We start from the raw sequence: 16,732 nt of genomic DNA, 5'->3' as shown, positions 1-16,732 counted from the left end.
GATAAGAAATCATATTTGTCCTATCTATGAAGGTCTTCTTATTAAAATTGGTGATGTCAATTCATCACTCACAACCATCATTCAACAGATATGAAAAAGAAATAAGCAAAAAGAGCACCAGTGTCACTGTTTTTTTCCATCAGCAAATTTTGCTAAAATACTCATCTCTGTCTCCAGTGTTTATTTACAAAGAACACACAGTTTCATTTGGTTGTTATACAGTGCTGAACAAGTTTTTGCTATTTATAAATCCACTGAAAAAGTACAGCAAATCAAAAGAGAGAATAATTATTTACACAAGAAGGTCCCGTTTGTTCAGAAATATTTATCATGAAAAAGTTGTATGCAAATTTATTGTTTACATAATTCTGGAAATGTAAATGCAAGACAAGGTAATACAAGGAAAATAACTTAATATTAAGATAGATATCTCATCTATAAAATAGCAGAATCTTTGGGACACAGCAATTAGAGTAACATTATGCAGCATATCTTGCATAGAAATATTTCTGGATTTTTTTTTAACTTGGACAAGATCTGAAATTTAACTGGTATAGTCTTCTCTCAGTGGAGGAATTCCCTTCACAAATGCAGATGAGCAACTCTTCTACAACATATATTCTTAAAATGAGTTACCTGAGATGCTAAGATGTTACTTGACTTGCCTATGGTCCCACAATTAATATTTAGCAGAGGTAAGCAATCTTCTATCCCATGTTGCCTCTCTGTTCACTTGATCTTAGAAGCATAGTTCTCATTGCATACTAAAAACTTAATACTACAAATGTCAGAATGTTAGAAGGAACCTTACATATTTTGTTCAATCCTTTCATTTTATATATGAAAGAAAGATATAGATGAAAAAATTGGGGACCAGACAAGTAAAGATAGGACTAAAACTTGATATATGCTAAATAATTTTCATAAAATGTGTTCTTAAGAAATTATAATACTTCTCAGATTCATATTCTTACTTTTCCTAAAATTTTGGTACAGGGCAAATGCTTTTTTTTTCCTCACCTATAGTTTGTTAGAAACTCTTCAGAATATTCAAAAGACTGAACTTTAGCTTCTGAAGAACAAAAGAGAAAAGCTAGGGATTTTTAAAATAGATAATCTTTTACTTTTATAATTGTTTTTATGTTATATAATATATTATGTACTATCACATCACATACAATATTATATTATATATGTTACATAGCATATTAATAGCTGTTATATTGGTTCAACTAGTATCTACTGATCTGGATTTTTTTTTCTTTTAGGTTAAATATGTGTAATTCTTTTAAATATATTTCCATCTTGTCACGTTGTACAAGAAAAATCAAATCAAAAGAGAAAAAACCATGAGAAAGAGAAAAACACAAGCAAACAAACAGCATGATCAACAACAAAAAAGTAAAAATACCATGCTGCAATCCACACTCAGTCTCCATAGTTGTCTATCTGGATGTGGATGGCCACGTTCCATTCCAAATCTATTGGAATTGCCTTGAATCACCACATTGTTGAAAAAAGCTAAGTCCATCACACTTGATCATCATATAATCTTGTTGTTACTGTATACAATATTCTCTTGGTTCTGTTCACTTTACTCAGCATCAGTTCATGTAAGTCTTTCCAGGCTTTTCTGAAATCAGCCTGCTCATCATTTCTTACCAAACAATAATATTCCATTACATTTATATACCATAACTTATTCAGCCAATCCCCAAATGATGGGTACCCACTCAATTTCCAGTTCCTTGATACTACAAAAAGAGTTACTACAAACATTTTTAAACATGTGGGTCTTTTTTCCCTTTTTAATAATCTTTTTGAGATACAGACCCAATAGTGAGATTGCTGGATCAAAGGATATGCACATTTTTATAGCTTTTTGAGCATTTTTTGGATATTTCTTTTTAAATATCTCATCTTCTCGAATCAAAACCCTTAAAAAACCCAGAAATGTTTATTAAAACAAAACAAAACTAAAGTCCAAAGAGAACTTGAACGAATCAATCTTTGTTTCCGAAGGAAAAAGTTAAGAATTAGACATTGTAGGGACAGCTAGATGGCGCAGTGGATAGAGTACCAGTCCTGAAGTCAGGAGGATCTGACCTCTTCCTAGTTATATGACCCTGAGCAAGTCACTTAATCCCAATTAACTTGGCAAAATAAATAAATAATATATTTTTTAAAATTACACATTGTTCTAGAGTTGTAATTAAAGCAGAGTTGTAATTCATTATAACCAGCAAATTTATACTAAATGACCAGGAAACATCTATATAGAAATAGCAAGTTGTTTATGTGGTCCCACATGCACTGTATATAATTAATGCCTGCATAGTATGCTATAGTTATGTAAGAGTATTATGGTATATGAGGCTCAGGGAATTTTGAACAAATGGACTCCTTTTTGACCACCTTCACTCTTCACCCATGATCAGGATTCAGGTATCAAAATATTCCAGTAAGTAGGTCTGGACAGGTCAAGTAAACAAATTCCTGCATTAACATGTGCAAAAAAAAAAAAAAGCCTCAATCTATATTCCGAATACCAGGAAGTTCACAGCATATTTCATCATGACTTTTCTTGAGTCATCCAAAATGATTCATTGTCTAAATTAATTGGACACTACAAAATTTTTCCTAAAAATTTGATAGATCAAAGAACAAATCATAGGAATAATAAGTAACTTCACTAAAGAAAATTACAAGGGTGATATGACATAACAAAATTTGGGATGGGGCCTAGATAGTTCTTAGAGGAATATTTATATAAATAATATTTTCTTCAACATGCAACCAAAAAACAAAACAAAACAAAAAACCAACAAAAAACAGTACATCAAAAACTCCACCTTAACATCAAAACAAATATTTGGAAAATCAGATTTTTTTTTTTTTCTGAAGCAATTGAGTCAAGTGACTTGCCCAGGGTCACGTAGCTAGGAAGTGTTAAGTGTCTAAGGTCACATTTGAACTCAGGTCCTCCTGACTTCAGAGCTAATGGTGTATCCACTGTGCCACCTAGCTGCCCCACATTTGGAAAATCAAAAAAGAAAATTGAAAGTAAAAATACCACTGAATTGGTAACTTCTAGGAGGTTATTTTTTTTTGGGGGGGGCTAATTAAATTGTAGGATGATCTGATTTTTTTTTAAAGAGAAGTTTCTTTTTTAAAAAATATGTCAGCATCAAAAAAAAAAAATGGAGAATTCATAGCAAGTGAAGTTGAATAAGAAAAATCTCAGACTTTATTTTACCTAGTTGTATACTAACAAATGGATATCTTAGATAGAATGGATCAATACTTAAAAAAAAATACAAAACACCCAGAATAACAGAACAAAAATATAGAGAATCAAAATTATAATTTCAGAACAATAAATTGAGTAAGATATAAATGAAGTTCCAAAGAAAAAAGCCACAGAACTAGATTTCTTGAGTGAATTCTATCAAACTCTTGAATAACTCCAATATTACAAGAACTTTTTGCAAAATGTAAGAAAAGAAGGAATCTGACCAAATTCCTTCTATGATACAAATATGGTCCTGATATCTAAAGCAGGAAGAGACAAAAAAAGAAAAGAAAATCATCAATCAATATCCCTAAATATTATTGATAAAATGTTGAATAAAATATTCACACATCTGCTACAATATTTCTTTAAATTGTAGTTTGATAAGGTTGGAATTATACCAGAAATTCAGATATAAATTTCTGGGTCAGATCACTATTGGGAAAACTATAAACTCTAATACTCTAACATAATGCAATTTTTATCTATTCAACTAGCCCTCACAATTAGGACACTTTCAGATCTTAAAGACCACCATTTACTTAATGATAGGCCAAAGAAATATTATAGATACTAATATATTAACTACAGATAACTAATGTACAGTAATGTATAAATATATATATATGTATTTGTATATATACAGATAGATGTATAATAAAATACATCACAATACACACATAAACCCAAATCGCACTCTTAGAACAATAACCTCAATATACATGGTGAGAAGAAACCCATACAAAAGAACTTGACAGGAAATACATAAGGGGAAAGGGAAGGGGGGGAAGTCATGTGCTAAAGATAACTTACAACTCTGGAGAGCAGACATCAATGTTATCGGTCTTTTCAGGAACATCTGCACCATATAAAACTTTCTCTGATCACTGCTCATCCTCACCATTCTTCAGATGGGGAAATAGTTTTCCCTACTCAAATATAGCATTTACAAGCTCTTCCAATTTACCATCCCTCTTAAGTGGGTGTTAGAAAGTCTTAGCTCTTAATATTAATAGCAACTCTCTATATGTCAAAAATCATGAAACTGGCAATATCTGAGTTAAAGAGATCTGCTGAGACAGTTATTCACTAACCTAGATGTTGTTTTAACCAATCAGGGTGAATCTCATAACACAATTCAAATTGATTTTTTTAAACTAACATAACAGGCCCTTATAAGAAGCTTCACCTCTCATCAATTCTAGATGACTTTGAAGGGCAATAGCTATCCCCGACAATCGTATCCAATGAAGTCGCTTCTTTCTCCACCAATCAGGAATCAGTCAGTTGAAGTTTTCTGTCAGCTGACATCTTTGAATTGGTCCAACTTTTTTCAGCATTCTTCCTGGGTCTTCAAATGTCCTATGGTTCCTGTACCCAATTCTTCTTTTCGGTGATTTAAATGAGAAGCTCCTGATTCACAGTGATTCGTCATTCACAAAAAGTCATAATTCCTCCAAATTTTCCTTATCAAATCATTAAGTCTTAAATCATCTTAGTTTCAAAGTGTTTATGTTATTTCTCATTTTTTAAGTTTTATTCTCTTTAATCCGAACAGAGGCAAATGAGCTGAGGTAACCATAATGTTTATATCTCTGAAGGTTTCAATATAATTCAATATTTCTTTGTATTTTTGAAACTACTTCTTTATACTCTATCTTTTTATAACATTAAATTGTTCCCACACAAGAAAGAAATTTGAATCTTTTATTTTTTTTCTAAATTTAATTTATCTATTACATTTTAAGTTCCAAACTGTCTCCTTCCTCCTTCCCTCTCTATCCTGCAATAAAGATTTATAAATATATGTAAACCATACTATTCATATTTCTATTTATCAGTTCTTTCTCTGAACACAGATAGCATATTCTTCCATAGGTCCTTTGTACTAAATTTAAATATTTATAATCAGAATAATTTAGTTGTTTCCAATTGTTCAATATTACTATTACTATATATAGCTATCTCTTGGTTCTACTCATTCCACTTTCATTATTTCATTTAAGTCCATGTATTTTTAAAATTAACCCGCTCATTATCTCTTATAGTAAAAATAAACTTCCAACCGAATCATCTTTTTTAGCTATTCCCCATTTGATGAATATCCCTTCAATTTCTTTTTTTTTTTTTTTTTTTTTGCCACCGCAAAGGGAATTGCCATAAATATTTTAGAATAGAAAGATTCTTTTCTTCGTTCCTGATCACCATGATAAACAGACTTAATAGTGGTATTGCTGGGTTCAAGGGTATCTACACAGTTTTATAACTCTTTGGGCATAATTCCAGATTGCTCTCCAAAATGGTTGGCACAGTTCACAGTAATACCCACAATGTATTAGCACCTCAATTTTTCTACATTCCCCCCACATTTGTCATTTTCCCATTCTTTCATTTTAACCAATCTGATAGATATGAGATGATATCTTAAAATTATTTTAATTTGCATTTCTCTAATCAATTATGATTTAGAGCATTTTTATATATAGTTTTGATTTTGGCCAATTACAATAGTCTTGTGATGGAGAGAGCCATCTTCATCCAGAGAGGGGACTATGAGGACAGAATGTAGATCACAACATAGTATCTTCACCTTTTTTGTTGTTGTTCTTATTTGCTTACTTGTGTTTTTCTTTCTCATTTTTTTCCCTTTTGATCTGATTTTTTATTGCAGCATGATAAGTATGGAAATATGGTTTTTTAGAAGAATTGCACATGTTTAACCTATATTGGATTGCTTGCCTAGGAAAGGGAGAAGGTGGGGAGGGAGGAAGAAAAATTTGAAACGTAAGGTTTTGCAAGGGTGAATGTTGAAAGCTATTTTTGCATGGATTTTGAAAAATAAAAAGCTATTATTATTTTTTTAAAAACCAGAAGAACTTTAATGGGATTCACATTTGAGGGAGACTTGAATTATAGCTATATGTACTTAGTAATTAAAATAGATTTTAAAATATAAAAATTAGTTACTAGATTTTAAAATTATAAAAAAAAAAAAAAAGAAAACCTGCTTGTTTGTATCTCTTGACTTCTTATCAATTGGGGAATGATTTATATTCTTATAAATTTGACAAATGACAAATTTGAGATTGGAAACTTTTATCTGAGAAACTAATTATTTTTCCAAATTTTTCACTTTTCTTCTAATCTTGCTTACATTGATTTCATTTGTATAAAACCTTTTTTAATTTAATATAATCAAAATGATACATTTTACATCTCACAATGCTTTGTTTCTTATTTATTCATAAATTCTTTATCCATAAGTCTGATAGATAATGTGTTCCAGGTTCTTTGTCTTTATATTTTGTAACACTTCATTTTATGACTAAAATTGTCCAAATTCCTTCTGAAAATTCCTTCTTTCTACATATAAGCTGTTTTTATTAAAACAAAGTTACCTTCCTACTTTCTGGGGATATCAATGTTCTATAACCGTGGCAATATTTTATATGATTTAACAAGGAATATAAATTTTTCCCTTTACATAAAAAAATACTTTTTAAGCCCTTTTCATCACTAAACTATGCAACTTCCACTTTGTATACAGGATTACAAATCTCAATGAAAATATATCTTTTACTATCAAATGCAATAGATTTCTTGTGTTTATCACTTTCTTACTACAGGCCTTAAGCCTTCCAAGCTGGATCTCACTATCAGTATATAGCACAAAGGTCTTATTTGGAATTGCAAAAGCCAACACTGAGTAGATGAGGTAATTGGCCAAACTCTAAAAATTTGTTTTTACTTCTTGTCTGAATGACCTGCAAAGATGTCAGGTCATTTTGCCTTTTTAACTCTTCTAGTTTTAGATCTTTCTAAAACGTACTTATAAAGGCAAGGGAAGGGGTAGGGGTGGATTGGAGGTATCAATGAATGATTTAGCAATTATAGCATAATTCCTCACAAATTTCCAAGAATAGAAAACCAATCCTTGAAACTTCTTTAGTTCTCAAAGATTCATGAGATAATACCAGCTGTCAAGAGCTTTTTTCTTTTTCTGGACCAGTATTCACTCTGTTGAATCACATTCATAACAAATGCTCTGAGAGACTGGAACTAGTTAATGGACAACTTTAGCTTTAGTTTCTTTCAATCATTCTAATGCTTTAATCAAAGAATCATAAGAATTTGAATTCACAGAATTTGAAGACTGGAAGGGAGATTAGCGGCCATCTAGTGCAAATTCCAAAGGAATCTGCTTGAAGATCTCCAAGAAGAAGAATATATCACCTTAGAGGCAGCCCATTCTAGTGTCTAGTTTGAGATTCCTATTATTAGTAGGAAGCTTTTCCTGACTTCAGGCTTAAATTTGCTTCTTTGCATTTTCAGCCCATCTCTCCTTAGATGTAGCGCATCTACATCTGTAGCGCAACAGAACAAAAATCTCTCTTTTGCTTGACAATCATTCATATATTTGAAGGCAGCTATCAAGTCTGCTGCCAGTCTTCTTGTCTCCAAGTCAGTTTTCTTCAATTATTTCAACAAAGTCAATTAGGTGGCATGGTGGATAGAGGACTGGAGGAAAAGTCAAGAAACCCTATATTCAAATCCTACCTCAGACATTTAATAACTATGTGATCCTGAGCAAATTATTTAACCTGTTTGTCTCAGTTTCCTCATCTATAAAAAGAAGATAATAAAATCATCTTCCTCATAGACTTGTCAGCATAAAATGAGATAATCTTTGTAAAGTGTTTTGCAAATCTTATAATACTATGTAAATTAAAGATACATACATACATATATATATACATACACACATACGTAGTTTTTAAAATTAACTGATCCTCATTATGTCATGGACTAAAGGTCCTTTGTTATCCTAGTTGTCCTCCTCTGGACACTATCTTATCAGTGTCCTTCTTATACTATGTTTCTCAGAAATGAACACAACATTCTAGTGAATGTCTGACTAGGGCAGGGTACATAGGTACTGTCAACTCCCTCTTCCTGGGAGTTAATGCCTCTCTTAATGTAGCCTAAGATATAAACATTTTTGGTTGCCACATCACACTAATAATTGAAATTGAACTTGCAAAACTAGAACCTAGAGATCTTTTTTCAGACAAACTATTCTCTAACCATAGTTCCTCCATATTTTACTTGTGAAGTTGATATTTGTATCTGAGCATTTTATCTTCTTAAATTAGGTCCAATCATCTCACCTGTCATAAGCTTTTGGGATACTTCCACAGTTGTGCAGCATGTTGGCTATCTTTCTAAGCTTTGTTATCATCTAAAAATCCAATAAGCATGCCAATATGTCTTTATCCAAATCACTTATAAAAAATTGGCTATTTGTAATCACGATTTTTATTTCTAGATATTCATCTATAATGAATAGATGAACATAATAATAGATAATCATCTATTTAGTTCATTCTTGGACCTTTTTCATTCCTTCTGAGCTGATTTCCCCTATAGAACAGTTAGACCTTCTCTATTTTCTTTGGAAACATTAGAAATCTGCATTCCCCAATGTAGGGTGCATGTCAGACTGCCTACAATTGATTGCCTCTCTTCTATCACATACTTTCAGAGAGAGGTCACTTCCAGTTCCCACAGGGTTCCCATCATTTCTAACTTTCTTTCCTCTTAAATGAGAAACAGATCCATAATGAGAGTCTAATCTCATTGTCTCCTCCATCTTTTTATGAGATATGATATTTTCACCAAAATAAGTCAAAAAGTTAGCTCTTCTACTTTTAACAGAAAGAACTCCAGCAGATATCTGGATAACTGAAGTTCTATATGACTCCTATAATTATGCCTTTGTAAAAAGTTTGAGATGTTTTCCAATTTCTTTATCAATTTTCTTTTTCTATCTAGGTGATCTGGTATAATTCAGAAACAAAATTATTTTTGTTTCTCCATTTATTGAACTTCAGCCAAATATTTTCTGCTATAATTCTTCCTTTTGATTCCTAGATTTTTGCTTATGAGTGATATAGTTCAGGTGAAAGCAACAAATTAACAAATTTTATTGCTATTCAAAAGGGGATATGGACATAGCTACTAACAGAGACTTTTCAAGCTCCACGCTCATGTTATTGTTGTTTGTCTTTTGTTCTTGAAGAGGCCCATGACATCAGGGAGGTAATGCCATGACATCCAAATGAAATGGATTTAAGTAAGGGAGGGCTGTGCAAGGTCACCTGCTTCACTTTCTCTTCCAGAGCCATTTGGGTTTAGTGGCAAGATACAGACCAAAACGATTAGAGATGGTCCTGGATGAAATGAGAGTATTGGCCTTTTTAAGTTAAGATCTTCAACAGGTTTCAGTTTGACTGAGGCTGCACCCATTGAGTGATTCAGGCTATGTAGCAATTTAAGCAAAGAATCTCTTTTACTTAGTCCAGAAAAAAAAACTGAATAAATTAATAAATGATTGGATGAATCTAGAAGGGGAAGACCCTCAGAGTTTCTAGCCAACGCAGAAATGATTGCTATTTACATTCAATCTGAGTCCCTCCCTGCTTCTTTCCCTCCTTTCTTTCTCTCTACCATTTACTGATATTAGTCCCTTCCATTAGGAGGGATGGAGAGTGAATTTACAATCCACTTGAAAAATCCAAGCTCTTCCCAGGTTAACCATTTCAGACAATGACTTAGTATAATACGATGGGAAAACATCTTGTTATTTCTAGAATCAGCAGAGTTGATGTATGTGGTTTGAGGACCAAAATGATGTGGGTGGTGTAGACATCAGATGATTGTAGGCACCAAAAGTTGGGATTCGGTCATGTGAAGAATTCACAATGGCCATTCTCTTTGGCAAAAAGTAGATTTATTTAGGGAAGAGGTTACAAAGTGAGGAGATACAATAGAGATTAGAAATGGTAAATATGAAATAGTGTGGGAGAACATATGAAAGACAAGTTCCTCAGTGGAACTCATATTTACCCAGTAGAAAGGGAACACCTCATGAGATTGAGGAATGCCCTTAGCTGGCAGGCTAAAGTTTAGAGTGTTGAAAGGTACAACACTCTAAAAGAGTTATCTATAAGGAGAAGTAGGGTTGGGAAGCATAGACGAGTTAGGTGAGATACCACATGGCATGAGAAAAGGGGAAAAGGAAAGACACCATGAGGAAGAATGCCATGCTAGACTGACCCAAAGGAAAGCAGCAGCCATGGGATGGCACATAAGTAGATTTTAAAGGGAAAATTTAATCTCAGGGATATGACTGAGATTTCCAATGGGGTATGGTAAAATGAAATGCTTGAAACCTCTACAGAGGGTGGGTCTCAAAGGTTTAATATAAATTGGATTTCGGACTGTACAACCGCCCAGAGGGTAGGACCATGGATCTAAACTCATCTCAATCAGAGCTTTCTCCCTCCCTGCCTCAGGGCTAACCACACCTAACATTGAAGACCTCATCAGAGTGAAGGTATTTTCCAAATTGCCTAAGAAGAAATGAGGGAAGTAGGAAGCCTAACCTTAATCATGCCAATCTAAAAAGAAGCTGAAAAGGGGAAAGAGATTAATGCCCAGTCTTTTGGTTTAGTAACCTTGGTACACTGTCATCCCAGAGAGTTGGGGCCATTAGTCAGACTAGTTTTTATTGGTTTGACAAATATGTCTACTTTACATAGGGTATGTATGTTGCCTATGTAAAATATGTATTCAAGTGTTTTTGTTGTTGTTCTATCTTGCCTCTTTGTGACCCGACCATATGGGGTTTTCTTGGCAAAGATACTGGAGTGACATTTCTTTTTCCAGTTTTAATACAGAGAGGGTCACACAGGGTAACTTACTCTTCCCATTAAGTGTCTGAGGTCTGAGTTTTGAACTCAGATCTTCCTGACTCCAAGTCTAGTATACTGAGCTACCTAACTGCCTCATGTATCCATATGGATTTGTCTAAATGCAGCTGGCAGGGCAATGTGAACAGTTATCTCTGGAATATTGCCAATCCTTCCCAAGGGGCCTTTGATTCTTTATTAAAATAGAAGAGGAGTTTAGAGTTCCAAAGCAGACCTCCTTTACTCTTTTCAGAGAAGGAATATCAGCCCAGAATTATATTATACAAAGAGCATCTCCCTCCACCAATAAAAGTCTTGCACAAATACATTAGGCTTAAACCCTGAGTCATATTAATAAACTATGTTCAACCATCTGTTCCCCTTTTATTTATATTGTTTCTTTTGTATAAGGTATTTCCATCCAGAGCCATAGGCCCATCAAGCTATTGATTTTATCCCCATCAAGTCTCAGTAATATATACGAGGTCAACTTTGTTTCCTTGCTTTGGAAACCTTAAGCCCTTCTCTCTTGTTGCCTAAACCTTTGAGGCCAAGAGTTTGACTGCTATCTCCTTTTTTGGATTTTGTCTCTTGGGAACTTCTTTTCCTCCCATCCTTTTTAATTTAAAGCCTTTTTGATTAGTTACACAAGTCACAGATACATTTTTAGTAGTCTTTGTTATAAGAAAGAAAAATTCAGCACCATGTATTTTGGGTACAAATCTGCCAGTTTAGTGATTAAATAATTTTAAGCATCTTTGTTTAGGGATAAAATACAAAGGAACAGAAATTCATTCTGCTTTTGAAAATTCTCTCTAAGGAATTAACATACATACTCAATATGGGCTTAGAAATCATTTTACCTTGTAGGAAATTAGGAAGGAAAAGGGGTATAAGGGTGGGGGGGAGGGGGAGTGTGATAGAAGAGAGGACATATAGGGGGCAGGGCTGGTTAGAAGCAAAACACTTTTGAGCAGGGACAGGGTGAAAGAAAAGAGAATAAAAAAGAATTTTGAAGCAAGTTTCTCTGATAAAGGCCTTATTTCTCAAATGTAATAGGAATTAAGACAAATTTATTTTTTAAAAATTAGAGCCATTCTCCAACTGATAAATGATGGAAAGATATGAACTATTATGACCAAAGGACTATAAAATGATGCATATCCTTTGACCTAACAATACCACTACTAAGCATGAATCCAAAAGAGATTCAAAAAAAAAAAAAAAAGGAAAAGAACCTATATATCCAAAATTATTTATGTCAGTTCTTTTCTCAGGGCAAAGAATTAGAAATTGAAGGGGTATCCATCAGTAAGGAATGGCTGAATAAACAAACTGTATTGTGATTATGATGGAATGTTATTGTTCCATAAGAAATGATAAACAAGATACTATCAGAAAAACCTGAAAAGAACTCCATGAGCTAAAGCAAAATGAAATGTATTGTGTACATAGTACATAGTATATAGTATATAGCAAACTTGTGAGATGATCAGCTGTGAATGACTTTACTATTCTCATCAATATAATGATCCAAGATTATTCAGGACTTATAATTTAAAATGCTATCCATACCTAGAGAAAAGAACTAATTGTGTCTCAATACTTTTTTTTTTTCTTGAGGCTTTTTGGAGAAATTAGGGGGAAGATCTATGTTTTCTTTTGCAACATGACTTTTATGGAAATGTTTTACATGTGCATTTCACATGTGCATTCTCAATGGAAAGGAAGGGTGAGAATCTGGAACTCAATTTTAAAAACAAATATAAAAATATATTTACATGTAACTGGGGAAAATAAAAATATTAAACATAAAAAATTAATTAAAAAAAGAAAAATCTCTCTAAGCTATCCATGTTTGAGTGATAATTTATAGATTTCAAGAACAAAGACAAACTTCATAATCAAGCTCACAGGGGAAAACAAAGTTTAATATACAGCTCTGACTTGTCACAATGGTGGCTTAACATTTGTTTTTAATCCTGAAGAATCATTTTTCCCAAATTTTTTCAATCCCTTTTTAACCATTCCTTTGAAGGATTCTGTTTTTTTTGTTTTTTTTTTAATCTGTCAAGAGATACTTCTATTAACTGAATTAATATTAAAAAAAAAAAAAAAACAACTCCTGCTCTTAGTCAATTGATTACAGAAACTAATATTTCCTGGGCTGACCAGGCTGCTCCCTTTAGCAACTATTTAGGCCTTTGATAAAGATAGTTTTAAAAGATTTCAATGTAGGTTTCTGTGTTAAAAACTGATAAGCTTTCTTGTTTACATTGGACCACGGACTTCAGACTAAAGTAGTGTCCTAATATTATTTTGCAATATGTAGACTAATGAGGCCATAGGTCATGGTGAGGGTAGGGAGTATACATCTATAGTTAGGTATAAATTAGGTGTGCTCCATCATTCTTATATTTTAATCCATTGTTCAAAAGTTCAAAGCCCATTCTCAACTATCATTTTATTAACTAGATATTTAACTTTCTAAATTAATCTTTCTTTTCTGTATCTCTTGCCCTCAAAGAGTAACAGTGAGAAAACCATAATTTCTATTTTTGTGGTCTGTGTGTTGCTCTTTGTCCAAAATCTTGTAAACATAGGGAATACTTTTTATAGTCTTTCTGGCAATATCATTCATGCTCACATGTCCTCCACAATAGGTAGTTGTCATTCATTTTGATAAGTCCTAGGAGGCTCTTTGTTATATTTTGGATACATGCCCTGGGAAGATAAGCCTCTGTGTTGCTGTGATCAGACTGACAAATAATATGCCATTATTGTTTATCTCAGTACCACTGAGCTAGGAATTAGTATTAATAATTTTCAAATCTTTCTCTAATCTTTACTGGATGGTCTCTTACCTGACAGCTTCTGTGACTCCATTATAGCATTCTTTAGAAGACAAACGGCTTCTTTCTCTTTAGAAAAAACAGTTCCTTTCTCTTCAGAAAAATCAGCAAATCTTATGTTAGTTTCTAATTGCATCTTTTAACTTTCTGTTGGAGATGCAGGTTTAATGCTTTAGTTTTGGTTTGGTGTTGAGATGAAATGAAGCACTTGGAAATAAATCACTAAACATTTAACAAAGGAGAAGTTTACTTTGCCCTCATACAGCAAGAATATGCAACAAGAATATAGAAGTAATTTCTCTTGAGGCAGGTCTCTTACTTCCATCTGGAAACTGGGTTGACCAAAAGAGTGTGGTAACTTGCAGATTCTCAAGTATATAACAAATCTCAAAGGTACAGATTACATGTGGCAGATATATATTTTTTAATATCCTTAGGCAAGGAAACTAAAACAAGAAGCTGTAGTCCAAGGAAGATGTTTCAAAAAACACTGGTACTATCACACTTCCCTCCTTCTTCCATTCTCAAACATTCTGATCAGGGGCACCCATATTCTCCCTGAGAATCCTTTTTCTTTTGAAACCTCACTTCTTTTTCCTTTAATAAACTTAACCTATAATAAATAATAATTTAACCTGTAATACCTGTTATTGGGAGGCTGATATTACTAAATCGTTTGCACTCAGGAATCCCAGATATTTTCTGGGATTTATAGACAAGAGGCCCTGGAAACATTCTCAGATCCCCTTATATGGAGGCACCAGGAAAGGGCTTGCCTGGGAATTCCCAGATCTCTTAACATGGAAATATTCTGTCTTCTAGTACTAGGTGGAGGCAGCTGAAAGGGTGTTAGATTCTATCAGAAGTTGTACTAGATTAAGTCAATTGGTTGTCAGTACTAAGTTTGGCGTTAATATGATGAGTCCTCAAGAAGTGGAGGTAAGGGGATGAGGCAGCTAGATTGTACAGTGGATAGAGTACTGACCTTGAAATCAGGAGGACCTGGGTTTAAATCCAGCCTCAGACAGCAAACACTTATTAACTGTGTAACCCTGGACAAGTCAGTTAATTCCAATTGCCTGGGAGGAGTTAAAAAAAAAAAAAGTGGGTAGTGGCACTAGTCTGCCTTAAGAAAAGCAAACCATCCTAGCTATTAAGCAAATTCATTTTTGTTATGTAGGATGTCCATCAGTTTTATTACTATCTCAAACTTAGTATGTTAGACAGTTAGTTTAACACAATCAATGTAAGCTGGTTCTGTTGGATTGTAATGACCCTTGTGTCTTTTATGGTAGAAGTAAGGGAAGGACTGACTATACAGTACATATATATGTACACATGCAATATGGCACCCATGACCATTATATGGTAAGTACTCTAAATGGTACAGAGAGGGGATCCCTATTGTTGTGATGAGAGTAGTTAGGGGGATGCTAAAAAAAGTTGAAATGGAGAATTTCTAGCTATCATTCATGATATTTTGCTGACTTACAGCTCATTTTTGTGAAGTTGTATTTGTAGCTACCATTTTCCATCCATTTTTGGCCAACTTTTAAGGCAGTTTTAGCCTGATTGGAGGAGCTTACTTTTGATTTCTTTGCTTTAATCATTGATCTTTCTAGAGCCTTTTTCAGATATTTTTTGGGATTTATGGACAAGAGGCCTTGGGAACATTCTCACATCCCCTAATATGGAGGCACCATGAAAGGGCTTGCCTAGGAATTCCTAGACCCCTTAACATGGAAATATTCTGTGTCTTCTAGTACTAGGTGGAGGATTCTATTCTGGTTCACTCTTTTTCCTGAATTCACTTTCCTAATGTTTCCAGAGGATCATCTTCAGTTATCTACACCATGGGCAACATGAACTGAATGGGTAAGAATAGAAGGACTTTCTTCCCTTGTGTTCTCAGGGAGAAATGGGCCTGGAGGTGTTTGTTTCCATTTTGTTTTGTTTATCCTTCCGAGTTTCAGGTGCTGTAGTGAACCTCACTTAAAGCCATAGAGACTTTGGAGCCAGTAAGGCAAGTAAATTATTGCAGCCATCCAGTTTATCAGGGAAACCTAGAGAAGCCAAGGTACCTTGGACTCAAGCCTGAATTTGGACTTGGAACTTAGAACTGTGCTTTATAGAAACTGAGCTAAGCTATGAACCTAGTGCCCTCTCCAGAGACTGAGGTAGTAAAGGTGGGGAGGAGTGTATTATCCCTCTCCATTACTGAGTGGAGTAAATGTATATTTTTGTTTACACTTTTGAAGTATTTATTACTTTGTAAAAGTTACATCAAATGTTAATGTTTAAGTGGAAGGAAGGGACAGGAGATCCATCTCTCTAACTAAGGATACCTCATCAATGAGAGCTAGAACCTTTTGCAAAGGTTCTCTCCTATCAAGAGTATTAGAAAAACATGAGGGAGAAGTGAAATCTGAACTTTAGGCAGTAGGAAAATATGTTTTGAATTCCAAACACAACCTATTTTTAAATAGGTCACTGTATGTAAAATGACCTTTTGTTGTCCTTTGTTACAGCCTCACCCATGGCTTTGGGTCACACTTTTTTTTGGTTAAATTCCTTAAGCCTGAAGAAAGGCAATATAACACTTCATTAGTTCTCTGCCGAGTACAAAATAAGAGTGTCTAAAAAGTGATAATACACCTAAGCCACCAGTCTTGTGGTCCTATCAGTCTCTGGCACATACTACTAGCCTTTCTAAAAGATTGTTAATATGCCCACTCACCACTAGGAACTTTTAGCCAGAAATTATTGTTTCTTAATCTGCTGATTCATGGTTTCAAGAGACAGTGCTGAATAGACCTAAAATTAATTGATGGCAAAAC

At 33.7% G+C, this 16,732-nt stretch overlaps 1 protein-coding gene across 3 annotated transcripts in view; it reads left to right on the top strand.

The window, feature by feature from the left end:
• The window catches only part of SEC24A (SEC24 homolog A, COPII coat complex component), a 92,734-nt gene that overhangs the window by 597 nt on the left and 75,405 nt on the right, over window positions 1-16,732 (top strand). The window lies entirely within an intron of this gene.

Source organism: Antechinus flavipes, chromosome 2, assembly GCF_016432865.1.
Source record: "Antechinus flavipes isolate AdamAnt ecotype Samford, QLD, Australia chromosome 2, AdamAnt_v2, whole genome shotgun sequence".
Lineage (NCBI taxonomy): Eukaryota > Metazoa > Chordata > Mammalia > Dasyuromorphia > Dasyuridae > Antechinus > Antechinus flavipes.
The sequence above is the reverse complement of the archived record's forward strand: the minus strand, read 5'-3'. Positions and strand labels throughout refer to the sequence as shown.